Raw genomic sequence first — 12,767 nt, forward strand, 5'->3', positions numbered from 1 at the left:
ACCTGCTGTCTCGAGCGCATGACTGTGTGCGTCTGTGTGGTCACGTGATGTGCATTTTCAGAGGTAGAGAGGAAGGAGGGCTGCTCAGAAATGCTACAGGCCACTGTGGATGTCAAATCGTTGTCGTTCTAAAATGCCATTTAAAAACAAAGACAGTGTAAACAGGGCCTGAGTGTGTACTTTTCGCGAGCGGATTTGCAACGGGGGCGGGCGGAGGATCGCGATACCGATGTTGTCTATCGGACGAACCGTACGTAATACATACATAGCAGAGCTTGCAAAACTGTGTTTTTTTTTTTGTCGACAACACGAACGTTGTTAACATAACTCACTGGAAATCCAAAATGCTTAAACACCGGCGACTTTATTGAAAGAGGAGAGGGTTTAAGTTCTGTCGACGGGTCTCCTGCTTCTGCAGTTTAACAAGCACTTCAACAAGCCGTTTTTTTTCCCGCTTGGCAAGCCAAGCTGACGTGACATGGGGGCGTGGCAGCATCGACGATTCTATTTTTTGATTCGATAATCGAAATTGAGCATAAATTTCGATCGACCCCTAATAGCTTCCTATTAAAAATATGAATTTAAAAGAGAGATTTATGAGGGGTGTACATATATATGCTGAGCACTGTGCATATTTAATGCTCCATAAAGTAGATGAATGCCCTTATTCTTTTTGACCTGCAACTAAAACCCTTCAGCCTTTATTAAGCAGGCCCTTTTTCATTTGGTTCCTGCGGTTGTAGTTTTCTGTATTGTAAAACTCTCTTGTTCATCTATTTGAGGAAGGTGAGCAGTTACTAGGTGACCCATTTCAAAGTGAAGCGAGTCTCGGGTGACACTGAAGCCTCTGAGCTCCTGTCAGGATAGATGGAGAGTTTACTGAAGCACAAACCTAAATAATCAACAAGAACTAGAAAGAGGAAGCTGAAGGCTCCACTGGGCTCATTGGGTTTGTTCTCTGAAAGCTGTGTCAGACGCAGGATCATTATATGAACACCTCTCTCTCTCTCTCTTGTGTGTTATGGTGTTCAGTAGTTGTGTAAATGACACTGAGCACCATGTATATTAGTGTGTTGTTCTGCTTGTGTTTTCTGCAAGTTGTTTGTGATGAGCATTGGTTCATTATGACCTTCTCATTACCACATGCTTACGGTTGTGTTTTTGTCCTTGTAACATAGGTACGATTTGGAGATGTTAGTACTGCAAAACACTGGTGAGACAAAATATATGTAGTACAGTAGATTACCGTAATATTTTGACCACAATTAAAGAGACAAATAATTGCAAGAAGTGATAATAATACTTTCAGACAATTTCAAGCTACTATATACTGTAAAAAATATCCATTAGAGTTGCATTATGGGACATTTATCTCTGCTTTGTCAACTTTTATTGTTGAAAATTCAAATGAAGTGACTTATTGACATTTAAGTAGTTTGAAACTAATTAATATTGTATTTAATTCATAGATCTACAGTGTACCCGGAAAGTATTCATAGCGCTTATATTTTTCCACATTTGTTTATGTTACAGCTTTATTCCAAATGCATTAAATTAATTTATTTCCTCATCATTCTACACACAATACACTATAATGACAATGTGAAAAAATATTTTTTGAAAATGTTGCAAAATTATTACAAATAAAAAACCTGTACATGTACATCAGTATTCTCAGCCTTTGCTCAACACTTTGTTTATGCACCTTTGGCAGCAATTACAACCTCAAGTCTTTTTGAATATGATGCCACAAGCTTGGCACACCTGTCTTTGAGAATTTTTGCCCATTTCTGTTTGCAGAACCTCTTAAGCTCTATCAGGTTGGGTGGGAAACGACGGTGTTCAGTCATTTTCAGATCTCTCCAGTGTTGTTTAATAGGATTTAGGTCTGGGCTCTGGCTGGGCCACTCAATGACATTTACCGAGTTGTTCTGAATTCACTCCATTGATATTTTGGCGGTGTGCTTTGGGTCATTGTCCTGCTGGAAGATGAACTGTCGCCCCAGTTTGAGGTCAAGAGCACTCTGAAGCAGGTTTTCATTCAGGATGTCTCTGTGCATTGCTGCATTTCCCTCTATCCTGACTAGTCTTCCAGTTCCTGCTGCTGAAAAACATCGACTCAGCATGATGCTGCCACCACCATGCTCCAGAATGGTAATGAGCGATGCCTGGTTTTCGCCAAACGTAACAGCTGACATTCACTCCAAAGAGTTCAATTTTAGTCTTATCAGACCAGAGAATTTGGTTTCTTATGGTCTGAGTCCTTCAGATGCCTTTCAGCAAATTCCAGGCGGGGGTGGCTTCCGTCTGGCCACTCTACCATACAGGCCTGATTGGTGGATTGCTGCACAGATGGTTGTCCTTCTGTAAGGTTCTCCTCTCTCAACAGAAGAAGGCTGTAGCTCAGACAGAGTGACCATCGGGTTATTGATCACATCCCTGACTAAGATCATTCTCCCGTGATCACTCAGCTTAGATGGCCGGCCAGCTCTAGGAAGAGTCCTGGTGGTTCCAAACATCTTCCACTTACGGATGACGTAGGCCACTGTGCTCACTGGAACTTTCAGAGCAGCAGACAATTTTCTTAAACCTTCCCCAGCCTTGTTCCTCGAGACAATCCTGTCTCAGAGGTCTACAGACAATTCCTTTGTCTTCAAGCTTGGTTTGTGCTTTGACATGAACTGTAAACCTTTGGAGCTTATATAGACAGGTATATGCCTTTTCAAATCATGTCCAATCCACTGAATTTACCACAGGTAATGTCAATAAAGCTGCTGAAACATCTTAAGAATGATCAGTGGAAACAAAATGTACCGGAGCTTAATTTAGAGTTTGATGGCAAAGGCTGAGAATACTGATGTACATGTGATTTTTCAGCGATTTTATTTTTAATAAATTTGCAACAATTTCAAAAACTCTTTTCACATTGTCTTTATGGGGGATTTTGTGTAAAACTTTGAGGAAATAAATTAATTTAATCCATTTTGGAATAAGGCTGCAATATAAAAAATGTGGAAAAAGTGAAACGCCATGAATACTTTCCGAGTGCACTGTTTCTATTAATACATGCGTACGGTTGTGTTTTTTGTCTATGTAACTTGAGTATGATGTTAATACCTCAAAACACTTGCAGGGGTTCTCAATCCCGGTCCTGGAGGCCTGGTGTCCTGCAGATTTTTAGCTCCAACCCAATCAGACACACCTGGGCTAGCTAATCAATCTCTTACTAGGCTTTCTAGAGCACGTGTGTTGAGACGAAGTGGAGCTAAAATCTGCAGGTCACTGGACTTCCGGGACAGAGTTTGAGAACCCCTGCACTAGTGTATAACAAAAGATATGAAAAACAGCAGATTACCGTAACATTTTGAACACAGCTGCCATTTTTTAACAAGTTTGACAGATATCAGTACAGTGCATAGCATAATTGCACAATATTTGACATGAATGCAAGGTGAAATAGGCTTATTTTTCATTAACTTCATTGAAAATGATTCTCAAAGACACAAAATCTCTATATGAAAACCAGTTATGTTTCTATTACTACATGCTTACGGTTGGGTATTGTCCATGTAACATTGGTAAGATGTGTAGATGCTAGTCCTTTAAAACACTGTGTATAACACAAAATATATGAAATACCGTAGATTACCGTAATATTTTGACAGACAAATAATCGTAAGAATTGATAAAAACAATAATAAAAAGTTACAAACAATATCAAGCTATTATATATAAAAACATCCAGTTGCATTATGGGGTATTTCCCAAATAAAGTTAGGATAAATTGTTTAATTGATCATCTTGCATATGATTTGATAATTTCCTTCTTTTTAAAGTTAATATTATTATTTCATTTTATTTATTTATAATCATATTTTTTTTGCTCTATACCATGTAAACGAGGTGCGATGTGTAGATGTTTGTACTTCAAAACATTGAAGTATAACACAAAAGAATTGAAATACGGTAGATTACTGTAATAGTTCACCACAGCTGCCAGTGTTTTAATGATACATTTTATGCATATGTTTACAGCGTATATACAAAATAACATAATTACACAATATGTGACATAAATATAAGGTGAAAAGGTCTTATTTTTCATTAACTTCATTAAAAATGATTCTCAAGCACATAAAGATCTCTATGAAAAACATTTCTACAGCACCTCTATTGCTAAATTATGGTTTTGTGTGGTTGTTTATTTGACCTTGAAATGTCAAGTGGGTTGTAAGTGTCAAGTTGAATGTTTGATCAAAAATTTTAAAGCTTTTTTTAAAGGCTGTTATAGAGGATGCAACACAGTGAGGGGTTTTCAGTGATCAGATAAGTGTGATGATACTGAGAAAAAAAGATGTGGTTACATATTCTGTGAAAAATCCCCTGCAGGTATGTTATGATGCTCTTTTTAGGATTCGGAGCATTCAGGGGCATTGATATTGATTTATTGAGCATGCGGTAGTGTGTAAATTCTTATCCAGCTGTGATGTGAATATAAATTTTTTTGCAGTGGTGTAATTCATCTCTTGAAATGCTCATGTATTGTTTTAAAAGATGTTTCAATATTTAAGAACAAGGCTGAAATATCGATTCAGAATAGCAATGTGTACTGCACATTAAAATGATAGTAAAACTGTAGCAGCATGCAATGTTCTGGATTTTTGCTTAACACAAGGGTGAGAAAACGTACAAAATCAAGTAAATGAATTCTGCTTTAGGTGGCTCAGTGGTTAGCACTGTCGTTCTCACAGCAAGAAGATCGCTGGTTTGAATCCCAGCCGGGTCAGTTGGCATTTCTGTGTGGAGTTGCATGTTCTTCCCGTGTTGGTGTGGGTTTCCTCCAGTTTCCCCCACAGTCCAAAGACATGCGCTATAGGTGTCTTGAATTAACTAAATTGGCCTTAGTGTATGAGTGTTTGTGTGATTGTGAGAGTGTATGGGTGTTTCCCAGCACTGCCGGAAGGGCATCCGCTGCTTAAAAAATATGCTGGAATGGTTCATTCCACAGTGGTAACCTCTGAAATAGAGACTAGGCCGAATCAAAACAAAATGAATTTTGCTTTAAGGATGATTACAGGAAACAACAACTATGCTTCATGCTGTTTTCAACTAAAACAGAAACTTTGTTATACGTTTTTGCCACTCAGTTATATGTATATTGTTGGAAATATGGTGGAAATTAATGAGAATGGATTTTATTGACCAAATTCCACACATTTATTTTGAGCATATTAATGTAGTCGATTGTATGGGGTTATATTTGTGACACAATTTTGCATGCAAAAGATCATGTTTTGAGCATGCGGAATGGGTTGTTGCTCATGTGTTAACTCAGTTTTTGGGACAAAATAATTTTTATGAGGACAAGAATGCAATTTGATCGAGTTAAAATCAATTTTGCTATGCAATTTTTGGAGGTATATTCATAAAAACATAAGCTTAAAATAAAATGGCAACAAAAAACATGAGCTTTTGAGAGCAGGGTTGTGTCGCAAGTATAACACCATACCATCATTGAAAATGATGTGATGCAAAAGTTCCTGGTATTTTTATTTCCATTTGCTAAAACAAAAGCAATTTTGTTTGCATCTTCAGACTTTTAGCTAGGTGGTGCCACTTCTTCAAACACGAAAAAAGTTTTGCATTTTACATGACGTTACAATAATTATTGCTTTTACAACTTAATTTAATCCAATATATGCTTCAAGTATAGATGAGGAAAACAAGCTATTTATTGTAAAGAGACAAATAAACATGAGAAGTGATAATAAAACTTTCAGACAACATCAAGCTGTTATAACCTGTCAAATATATCCATTGCAAATCGATCTTCCGTATTTTGGCATTATTGGGTTAATTATGTTTATAAGTTGCATTATGGAACATTTATCTTTGTCGACATATTGTTGAAAATTAAACTGAAGAGTTCAACAAAGTAACCTTTATTGACATTTTAGTAGTTTGAATTAAATTAATATTGGATAGAAAAATATGGACAACACCAACCTAGACGATATATCACTTCAAACTATTAAAAATGTCAGTAAAAGTCACGGCAAATTTGAACATAGTCGGAAGTCGTGTAAACAAGGCAACATTTAAGTCGTACATCAAATCGCAATATCTGTTAAAAAAATTTGAATTTTCTCTAAATCGCACAGCCCTAGTTATGGATGCACAATATATATTGCAAATTTATTTGCATGCAGTATACGTATCGCAGACGTGTAATAAATGACATTTATTTGATTGATTGGTATACAATCTTTAGCCTCGACTTCCCAGTAGTTGCTGTTCAGTGATTTAAAATGATCTCAAACTGACTATAATATTGTTTATCGCAACAATTTCTGTGACTATGTTGCTCAACAAAAATTCCCTATCATGATAAGCCTACACTACATCAGTAGCTGTTTTCATCCCAGTATTTTTATCCACATTTTGGATATGTGCATAACAAAATTAGTTGATCGAAACGCCAAGATATCAGACCGACCGCAACTTGACAGAGGAGTGCGATCCCCCCGCCCACCAATATTGATTGACAGCTTCGCGTAGCATGTCCCAGTAGTCGTGTGTATAATCATGTCAACAAAACCAGACGTGCGCAAAGCAACTGGGAATAAAAGGTCTGTTCAGATCGCAAAGATCATCAATCATCAAATGTGATCAAAAGTAAGTTTCACATGTTTAAAATGTTTTAAAGCAGTGCACGTGTGTAATGAAGTACAGCGATTTACTTTAGCTTTACTTCATCAGCACAGCCGCGTGTCAAAACAATTATGAACAATCCCGGTTTGTGGCCGTTAAATCAGATTTATTTTGTACATTAACATACCAGATATCCACACAGCAGTGGAGATTAGCCTGTATCCTGACACATTTGCAAAATCAGTGCTAAGTTAAGCACGCTGTGTCTGTCTGTCTGTCTGTCTGTCTGCGTGTGTGTGTGAGCGTGTGCGTGTGTGAGCGTGTGAACTTTGTAACGATATTGCGTGTCACTCATCAATGCAACTGCACAACAAATAGTCATTGGTAAAGTTCCTACTGTAGTATTTCTCACAAACGCTGCGTGAGACTTTCTTACTTTAAAGCCTGGTTTATACTTCTGCGTCAAGTGACCGGCGTAACCCACGGCGCATGCAACGCGCGTAGCTGTGCATTTATACTTCTGCATGCTCTCTCTGTTGGTCTGCATTAACACTTCCGTAACACTAGTTGGCAGTGAGGTGTAAATGTTTCTCTGTGTCGAGTTTCTTCGCTGCTGTTTTGCTTTTCCTGAACACTTCCGGGATGTACAAGAGGCTCAAACTGGTTCATTTTGAGGCAGGAACCGACGGACGTGCAACAACTTTAACTATGAGGTAAACACAAAACAAAACTTTCCATCCGGAGCTCCTTCACGGGACTCCACACTTGTAAACAATCACTCCATCAGGCTCGCACCATTCACGCGGCTCTCGCCCAGACTCGTCATCGCTACCAAGCCGACCAATCACAGAGCTTGCGATACGCGTCATTGCGACGTGTAGTTACATTTTTTGAGAGGTGCACGTCAGCGACGTCGACGGTCACGGCGAAGGGCTATGCGTCAGTACCGTAGCATACGCTGGCGTTTGACGCAGAAGTATAAATCAGCCTTAAGTCTGTCTGTTGTTTGAAACTTTACATACACATTCTAGAGACGCAAAAGACTTATATTAAATCTGAAAAAAGGGGTAACCTAGGTGCCCTTTAAAACTGATGCTGCCTTGTTTACACGCTAATAAGACACATTTAGCTTGATTGGATCACAGGTAAACAAAAGAGACACATTCCAGTTAAAAATATGCCATACAAATGCTTAAGTTTAAGAGTCTTTTGTCCACTTACAATCATACTGCATGGGCTTTTTCTGGTCTTTCAATCTAATTCTGCAATCAATTATTTTTATTAATTTCTTTAAATTTACTATAGGATTTTACATATATGCATATTAATCTTCAATTATTTTTTAACAAATATTTTGCAATTTTCAGCAAAAACTAATTAATTATCACCAACTTCAAAAGTAACTATACTGGGGAATTCATGAATGAAAATATAATGCAAAAGATCCTAAATTTAACTACGTGAATGAAATATCATGCACATGTTTTGTGCACTCTTAGAAATAAAGGTATGCGAGCTGTCACTGGGGTGGTACTTTTTTATAAGGTACACATTTGTACTTAAAGGGTCCATATTGATTCCATAAAAGTATACATTAGTACCTAATGAATTTAAGAGGAACACTTTTGTACTTTTTAGGTACTAATACCCTTGAGGTAATTATATGGACCTTTAAGGTACCGTTTGAAAAGGTACCACTCCAGTGACATCTCGCGTACCTTTATTTCTAAGAGTGTATAGGTTGTAGTCATGCCTGTGTGTGAGGCTTTTAGCATAGAATAAATGTATTAACAGAATTAATGTTTATCCATTAAATAAAATATCCACAGTACCCTGGAACCCCCCCCCCATCCACTAAAATAATGAGTTATGTATGAGAGCTGCTAATGTGAAAAAAATACAAATAGCAGTCATATACGATGAGTATTTATTTTTATCAAAAGAAGTTATATTTTCAATATATACTATAAGATATTCAAATATAAAATAAAATAAAAATCTATATAATTTGGACAGAATTCAGTGTAAAATGTAAGACATTATTTATAAATATAAACAGGCCTACAGAATGATGAACGTGGGAAACTGGATATTTACCTACCTAATAGAACTAAAACATGTAGTAGTAATGGGTAATTTTTAACTTAGTGAAGTTTATTCATAAACTAATTTCGAGAGGATCACGTGCTTATGATTTATCTCGGCCAGTCTCGTATTTGCTAATCACTCTCTTCCAGTCATATGAGCCCTAAGCTACAATAAATAACACAGTTTTCAGTCCATTATATCTTCGTTTGGAAGAAACCCCCTTCCTCCCCTATTCTCCTCCTTTACCTCTGATTGGGCGGCACGGTGGCCCAGTGGTTAGCACTGTGAGCCCCAAAGCAAGAACACTGCCGGCCCTTGTCCTGCCAGGCCGGTGGGCGTTTCTGTGAGGAGTTTGTATGTTCTCCCCATGTGCGCCTGGGTTTTCCCTGGGTTCTCCGGTTTCCTCCCACCATCAAAAGATATACCACATGCAAAACAATCAAGCACTTGTCTAACCCCTTTTCCCATGTTCCCTTAGCTACCGCAGCCAGGGAGTCCTGAGATCCACCGAGCTCAGGCTCCCCTCTCGCTCTGCCAACGGGAAGAAGCCCTGGGCTCGAGGATTCCTTGAGCTTGAGGCTCTCTCCAGGGACAGCATGCCAAACAAGCTTTTGACAGATCATCAGCTAAGTGTGAACTCTTGAAAGTACATTTTTAAGGCTGTATTCTTTGCTTTAACTTGAGTACAAAAGTGTAGTCAGTACTTCAACTTTTACCAGAGTCGTTTTAAACAGGAGTACCTGTGCTTCTCCTTGAGTAAAGTATGTGTGTACTTTTGCCATCTCTGCCTTTAGAAATGAAACTTATAAGACAGCTGTTGTTTAACTTTATTGGTGATTCCAAATATGTAATGTATTCGTAAGCTTGGCAAACACTTTTAGAGAATTTGACCTTTCCCCATTCAGACAAAATGCCCGAGCACACTGCCCGGGAGGCGCTTCTAAGATGGCCGCCGAGTGAAATGACTTGCCTTAAAGTGACTTTGACTGAACATAAAACAATAGCTGCGTCCCAAATGGCACACTATACACTATGCACTCATGCACTATGTACTTATGCACTTACACACTCAACAGGGTAGTATATGTATGTAGTGTCGTCCCAAATGGCACACTAATGTTTTTTTTACTAAGCGGAAATTCAAACCGTTTCCCTGATGACGTTTGACGGTTGCCAAATCATTAAAGTAAACGGCCGAATTATCAAATAATACCTGCCGTGAGTGTTGCCGCAATCACTATCGGGAGGCGCTATAATCACTCTCGTAAAAGAATTTTGCTTTCACCATCCAAATCAAATAAAGTTATTCAACATGTGCGTTCGATAGCTCCGCCCCTTCCGCTACGTAAGCAAACCTGCGGTCGTTGAGTGCGTGAAGTGTCCATCATTACACACTTCATTTTAGCGGCTGAATGAGTGCATCATCCGGGTAATTAAAGTGCACTTATTATTTTAAGAGTTTTCAGTGTGAACGCACTACTTACACTATTTATACTACAAAATGGCGTAGAATAGTGCATAAGTATGCTATTTGGGACGCAGCTAATGTCCCAAAAATACTTCATTAATTCAAATCAAAACAAAGTATTGTGTTGATTCAACTCATTTTAAACAAGTCATTTGAGCATACAGCATATTTTGAGTTTACTGTAAGTTCTGACTCAACTTTGACTTTATAAATCCCAAAGGGAAATTCACCCCTGCTGAAAAATCCATCTTAAACCAGCCTAGGCTGGTTGGCTGGTTTTCGCTGGTCGACCAGGCTGGTTTTAGAGGGGTTTTGGCCATTTCCAGGCTGGTTTCCAGCCATTTCCAGCCTGGTCTTAGCTGGTCAGGTTGGGAGATGACCAGCTAAAACCAGCTTGACCAGCCTAACCAGGCTGGTAGCCCAGCCAAAACCAGCTATGTCCAGCTTAAACCAGGCTGGTCAAGCTGGTTTTAGCTGGTATTAACTGGTCATTTTCTAGCCTGACCAGCTAAGACCAGGCTGGAAATGGCTGGAAACCAGCCTGGAAATGGCCAAAACCCCTCTAAAACCAGCCTGGTCGACCAGCTAAAACCAGCCAACCAGCCTAGGCTGGTTTAAGCTGGATTTTTCAGCAGGGACATGCCCCAGCAGAAGCTTGCGATATAATAAGTAACTCTAAAAACACACACGACTGTAGGATATCCTTCAGATATTGATTAGATAAAACATCTCAGTTGACACAATTTGATCATGCCTTGTTATCTTTCTAGCTCTGGGCATTTTTAGCATTCGGACTCAAAAGAATCGGATGTTTTGCATTGCGCATTAAAGTTTCAGTAGCTCCTCTAGTTTGGCCTTCACCGTGTCCTCGGATTGTGCGGCTTCATGTGAACCTCAGAGTGCAAATGTTCCCAAGCCCTCCATGACAGCTTTATTGAAGATTTCACACTACAGAGAGCCATAAAAGCAGTGTGTACTGACGGCTTCTATCTCCATGAGGAAGATTTACAATAAGCATCAGAGGACAGATATTAGATTAGATTAATTGTGTGTGTGTGTGTGTGTGTGTTTGTGCACACGTCTCAATAAATCGTTCTGTCTTTCTTAATGTGTGCAACGATACGCCTGCTTTCCCTGAATGTCATTAACACGGAAGCCTGAGGACATGGCTGTTCCTGTCTAGATCTGTGTGTAAGTGTGTGTTTGTGTGCATGTTTGTTGTGATGTGAGACAACACCAATTTGTTTAATGACATGGTATGACACAGGTACTACAAAGAGAAGGAGACTTATGAGGACATTGCCTATGTCTCCAGGTTTCAGAAGCCTTATAAATAAGAATTTTGTACATAATTTTATCACAGTTATTTTTGTTATTATGTTTCCTGTAAGAGGTAAGGTTAATTGTAGGGCTTCTCTATATTGAACCTTGTGCACCACCGTGGTATACACTTAGTTTATTTCTTGTTTTATGACATGATGTTTGTTCTATTTCTTTCACTTTTTAGGTAGATATTTAAATAATAAGTACATGACGTGAAATATACACTCACTGGCCATTTTATTAGGTACACCTGTCAAACTACTCGCTAACACAAATTTCTAATCAGCCAATCACATGGCCGAAGCTCAACGCATTTAGGCATGTAGACATAGTCAAGACAATCTGCTGCAGTTCAAACCGAGCATCAGAATGAGGAATAAAGGTGAATTTAGGTGACTTTGAACGTGGCATGGTTGTTGGTGCCAGACAGGCTGGTCTGAGTATTTCAGAAACGGCTGATCTACTGGGATTTTCACGCACAACCATGTCTAGGGTTTACAGACAATGGTCCGAAAAAGAAACTATCCAGTGAGTGGCAGTTCTGTTGGGGCAAATGCCTTGTTGATGCCAGAGGTTAGAGGAGAATGGCCAGACTGGTTCAAGCTGATAGAAAGGCAACAGTAATCAGTGGTGTACTGAAAGAGTACTGAAAAATCATACTCAAGTAAAAGTACCATTACTTGCCTAAAAATGTAGTGCAAGTAGAGTAAAAGTATCTGTTGTAAATTTTACTCAAAGTACAAAGTAGCTCTTTTAAAAGTACTCAAGAGTAGTGAGTATTACACTGTGAAAATCTGATGCGTTTACATGTGATTTGTGGATGTGTGTAAACGTAACATTCTGTAGTGCATTTAGTTATTGCCCAGCAGGCACACAACATCATTGGACGTTAATATAAGGTTAGATTTAGGTTGTGATGTCAAGTGATCAAAATTCAATGTCTAGCCAGCGTCTAAGGATAACGTTCTTTTGATTTCTAATAACATTGTTAAATGAAGTTGATATTTGGTTGATTTTAGGTTGTGTTAGAAAGTGACCAAAATCCAATGTTGAGCCAACATCTTAAACCAACATCCTATTGATGTCAAATACTGATATTGATTTTGGATGACTTCTTGTACACTTTCAATGCTTCCAAACAGTTTGCTACATTTATAAATCGCCCATGTCTTGAGGTAGTTCATTATGATGCAAATTTACCTTCTATGTGTGGTTTGATTGGACAGGAATTACAGGA

General features: G+C 38.5%; 1 long non-coding RNA gene across 1 annotated transcript in view; it reads left to right on the plus strand.

Moving 5' to 3' along the window:
* LOC147831123 (uncharacterized) overlaps positions 1-11,313 on the plus strand; it is a 44,398-nt gene extending 33,085 nt beyond the window's left edge. Inside the window, exon 3 of the long non-coding RNA XR_015525217.1 lies at positions 9,218-11,313. This is a non-coding gene — a long non-coding RNA (uncharacterized LOC147831123). The remainder of the gene's footprint in view (positions 1-9,217) is intronic.
* The last annotated feature ends 1,454 nt before the right edge of the window (positions 11,314-12,767 follow it).

This window comes from Danio rerio, chromosome 24 (genome assembly GCF_052040795.2).
Source record: "Danio rerio strain M-AB ecotype USA chromosome 24, GRCz13ab, whole genome shotgun sequence".
Lineage (NCBI taxonomy): Eukaryota > Metazoa > Chordata > Actinopteri > Cypriniformes > Danionidae > Danio > Danio rerio.